This window comes from Cervus canadensis, chromosome 11 (genome assembly GCF_019320065.1).
Source record: "Cervus canadensis isolate Bull #8, Minnesota chromosome 11, ASM1932006v1, whole genome shotgun sequence".
NCBI classification, from domain to species: domain Eukaryota; kingdom Metazoa; phylum Chordata; class Mammalia; order Artiodactyla; family Cervidae; genus Cervus; species Cervus canadensis.
The window spans coordinates 32,114,445-32,119,268 of record NC_057396.1 but is presented as its reverse complement, the minus strand read 5'-3'; the positions used below and the strand labels follow the sequence as shown (position 1 = coordinate 32,119,268).

The following is a 4,824-nucleotide window of genomic DNA, read 5'->3' as shown; positions in this document are numbered from 1 at the left end:
TAATTAGGAACACCAAAAAAAAAAAAAAAAAAAAAAAAACAGAAGGAGACAATCTAATTGTCACCTCTAAAAAGAAAATCTACAATCTCCTGGCCCTGGGATTCTTTTCCCATTCAGTCTATGAATTACTCTTCTATCTTTCCAATAAATTCCCATTTTATTAAATTAATTTTAAATTTTATTTTTGGCTGTGCTGGGTCTTTGTTGCTGCACATGGGCTTTCTCTAGTCGTGGGGAGAGGAGGCTATTCTCTAGCTGCGGTGTGAGGGCTTCTTTTGCAGACCACAGGCTCTAGACCCATGGGACTCAGTACTTGTGGCACATGGGCCTAGTTGCCTCATGGCATGTGGAATCTTCTTGGACCAGGGATTGAACCCATGAACCCATGTCCCCTGCATTGGCAGGCAGATTCTTAACCACTGGAATACCAGGGAAGTCCCCCTTTTCCTTGAAGTTAGCTGGAATCGATTTCTGTTGCTTTAAACCAGTGGTTGCGATTAGGGGAGATTTTACTACTCAACAGATACCTGGCAATGCCTGGAGATATTTTTGTTTGACACCTGGGGTATTACTGGCATCTTGAGTAGATACCAGGAAACCTGCTAACATCCTATAACACTTAGGACCATCTTCCATAACAAAAACATATTTGGCCCAAAGTATAAATAGTGCTGTTGAAAAAACCTGCTTTAAAATAGGAGTTCTTTAACCTGGACAAGGAGGTTCTCAACAAATCTGAAAGGATCGGCGGGAAATGAGTGGGAATGAAGAATGGGAGGTCTGAGCGGCAAGGGGAAGTGTGGAATGGACTTTGAGAGTATGGAAGAGAGAGCATGCTCAGGAAACACTGGAGGATTGAGGAGCAATGGTGAGGGTCTGTCTAAGGTCAGTGACTATGAATTTAGAGACGTCCATGCTAAGTTGCTTCAGCTGTGTCTGACTCTTTGCAACCTTATGGACCATAGCCTGCCAGGCTCCTCTAACCATTAGATTCTCCAGGTATGAATACTGGAGTGGGTTGCCATTTCCTTCTCCAGGGGAATGTGGGTTTATTGATATTTCTCCTGCTATGCACAGCTATGTTGGTACAGATAAGGAGAAGGCATAATTTGGGTTCATCCAGAGCTGAGTTTTTGTCAGGTGAAAGCAACAGAGGGAAAGAAAGGCAAAGGAGTTGATGAACCAGAGAAATTAAGCTGGATAACAAGAGAAATAATAAGAGAGAATTGAGAACAAAACTGGTGGGAAAAAGAAATTAAGAAAACAATCCCATTCACAGTTGTACCAAAAGGAACAAATTACCTAGGCATAAACTAAATGAAGGAGGTTAAAGATCTGTTTACTGACAACTATCAGACACTGATGAAAGAAATTGGAAGTACACACAAATGCAAATAAATGCAAAGATATTTTGTGCTCGTAAATTAGAAAAATTAATATTATTAAAATGTTCATACTACCCAAAGATATACAGATTGAATACAATTTCTAATGAAATTCTAATGTCATTTTTCACAGAAACAAAACAAACAATCTTAAAATTTCATTGTAACCACAAAAGTGAAAGTGTTAGTTGCTCAGTTGTGTCTGACTCTGCAACTTCCTGAACTGTAGCCTGCCAGGAGTTTTCTTCCTATCCATGGAGTTTTCCAGGCCAGAATATGGGAGTGGGTAGCCATTCCCTTCTCCAGAAAATCTTCCTGACTCAGGAATCAAACCCAGACCTTTGCATTGCAGGCAGATTCTTTACCATCTGAGTACCAGGGAAGCCAAGGAAATCAAACCAGTCAATCCTAAAGGAGATCAACCCTGAATATTCATCTGAAGGACTGATGCTGAAGTTGAAGCTCCAATACTTTGGTCACCTGATGCAAAGAGCCGATTCATTGGAAAAGACCCTGATGGTGGGAAAGACTGAGGGTAGGAGAAGGGGATGACAGAGGATGAAATAGTTTGATGGCATCACCGACTCACTGGACATGAGTTTGAGAAAATCCTGGAAGATAGGGAAGGACAGGGAAGGCTGGCATGCTGTAGTCCATCGGGTTGCAAAAAGTCAGACACGACTTAGCAACTGAGTAACAACCACCACAAAAGACTTTGAGTAGCCAAAACAATCTTGAGAAAGAAAAACAAAGCTGAAGCCATCACACTTCCTGATTTCAAATTATATTATAATGTTATAGCAATCAAAACAGTATATTAGCACAAAGTAGACATTACAGATCAATGGAAGAAAAGAGAGAGCCAAGAAATAAACAGAAGCATATATAATCAATTAAATTTAACAAAGGAGACAAGAATATGCATTGGGGAAAGGACAGTTTCTCTAATAAATGGTCAGAAAAACGGGACAGCCACATGCAAAACAATAAAACTAGCCCACTGTTTTACACCATACCCAAAAATGAACTCAAAATGGATTAAAGACATGAATGTAAGACCTGAAACAATAAAACTCCTAGAAGAACTTCAACATAGGTGGTAACTTCCTGAACATCAATCTTATTGATGATTTTTTTAAAAAAACAAAGATAATAAAGGCAACAATAAATAAGTTGGACTATATCAAACTAAAAAGCATTTGCAGGGACTTCCCCGGTGGTTGAGGGGTTAAGACTCCGTGCTTCCACTGCAAGGGGCAGAGGTTCTATCTCTGGTCAGGAAACTAAGATACCACAGGCCATGTGGCAGGGTCAAAAAAGAAAAACATTAACAAAAAGGCAACCTATGGAATGGGAAAAAATGTTTGCAAATCCTAAATCTGATAAATGATTCATATCCAAAGATATAAAGAACTCATACAACTCAATAGCAAAGAATCAAATAATCCAATTTAAAAATGGACAAAGGACTTGAGTAAACATTTTTCCAAAGAAGATATTCAAATGGCCAACAGGTGCATGAAAAGGTGCTCAACATCACTAATCTTCAGGGAAATGCAAATCAAAATCACAATGAGATCATCTCACAGTCACTAGAAAGGGTGTTATCAAAAAGATAAGAAATAAGTGTTGGTTTAGTATCCTATGATAAACTATAGAGAAAAGGATATATATATACACATATATATATATATATATATGTATAAAGACTATATATGTATTATAATTTCAGCACTTTGCTCTAAAGCAGGGATTAACAACATTGTAAATCAACTATATTTCAGTTAAAAAAAGAAAAAGAAGTATTAAGGCTATGGAAAAGAGGGAACCCTAGTGTACCTAGGGCTTCTTTGTAGGCTCAGATTGTTAAGAATCTGCCTGCAGTGCAGGAGACCTGGATTCGATCCCTGAGTCAGGAAGATCTCCTAGAGAAGGGAATGGCAACCCACTCCAGCATTCTTGCCTGGAGAATCCCATAGACAGAGGAGCCTGGCGGGCTACAAACCACAGGCTCACAAAAAGTTGGACATGACTGAATAACTAACACTTTCACTTTAGTGCACTATTGGTGGGGATGTAAATTGTTACAGCCACTATGGAAAATGGTATGGAGGTTCCTCAAAAAATTAAAACGAGAATTACCACTTTGTTGTTCAGTAGCTCAGTCATATCCAACTCTTTGCAACCCCATAGACAGCAGCACACCAGGCTTCCCTGTCCTTCACCATCTCCTGGAGCTTGCTCAAACTCATGTCCACTGGGTCTGTGATGCCATCCAACCATCTCATCCTCTGCTGTCCTTTTCTCCTCTTGCCATCAGTCTTTCCCAGCATCAGGGTCTTTTCCAATGAGTTGGCTCTTCACATCAGGTGGCCAAAGTATTGGAGCTTCAGCTTCAGCATCAGTCCTTCCAATGAATGTTCAGGGTTGATTTCCTTAGAATTGATTGGTTTGATCTCCTTGCAGTCCAGGGGACTCTCAAGAGACTTCTCCAACATGACAGTTCAAAAGCATCAATTCTTCGCCATGCAGCCTTCTTTATGGTCCAACTCTCACATCTGTACATGACTACTGAAGAAACCATAGCTTTGACTAGATCGACCTTGGTTGGGAAAGTGATGTTTCTACTTTTTAATATGCTGTCTAGGTTTGTCATAGCTTTTCTTCCAAGGAGCAAGCATCTTTTAATTTCATAGATGCAGTCACAAATTGCAGCGATTTTGGAACCCAAGAAAAGTCTGTCACTGTTTCCATTGCTTCCCCATCTATTTGCTATGAGTGATGGGACCAGATGCCATGATCTTAGTTTTTTGAATGTTGAGTTTTAAGCCAGCTTTTCACTCTCCTCTTTCACTTTCATCAAGAGACTCTTTAGTTTCTCTTCACTTTCTGTCATAAAGGTGGTGTCATCTGTATATCTGAGGTTATTGCTATTTCTCCCTGCAATCTTTTTTTTTTTTTTCTTATTAATACAGTATTTATTTGTCTTCCTTCTGTCAAGCCCTGAGCCAACCACTTTCCCCAGGCTGCCTGGGGAGGTACAGGAGAAGAAAAAGTATGGAACACTTCACGAATTTGCATGTCATCCTTGCGCAGGGGCCATGCTAATCTTCTCTGTATCGTTCCAATTTTAGTATATGTGCTGCCGAAGCGAGCACTCTCCCTGCAATCTTGATTCCAACTTGTGCTTCCTATAGTCTGGCATTTCTCATGATTTACTCTGCATAAAAGTTAAATAAGCATGGTGACAATATACAGCCTTAATGTACTCCTTTCCCAATTTGGAACCAGTCTGTTGTTCCATGTTTGCTTCTAACTGCTGCTTCTGGACCTGCACACAGGTTTCTCAGGAAGCAGGTAAGGTGGTCTGGTATTCCCATCTCTAAGAATTTTCCACAGCTTGTTGAGCTCCACACAGTCAAATGCTTTAGCATAGTCA

General features: G+C 40.0%; 1 non-coding gene across 1 annotated transcript; it reads right to left on the bottom strand.

Annotated features, from left to right (window-relative positions):
* Nucleotides 1-4,436: 4,436 nt before the first annotated feature.
* LOC122450716 lies at nt 4,437-4,543 on the bottom strand. Its single transcript, XR_006272208.1, has one exon. It is a non-coding gene; the product is annotated as a U6 spliceosomal RNA (small nuclear RNA).
* Nucleotides 4,544-4,824: the final 281 nt, after the last annotated feature.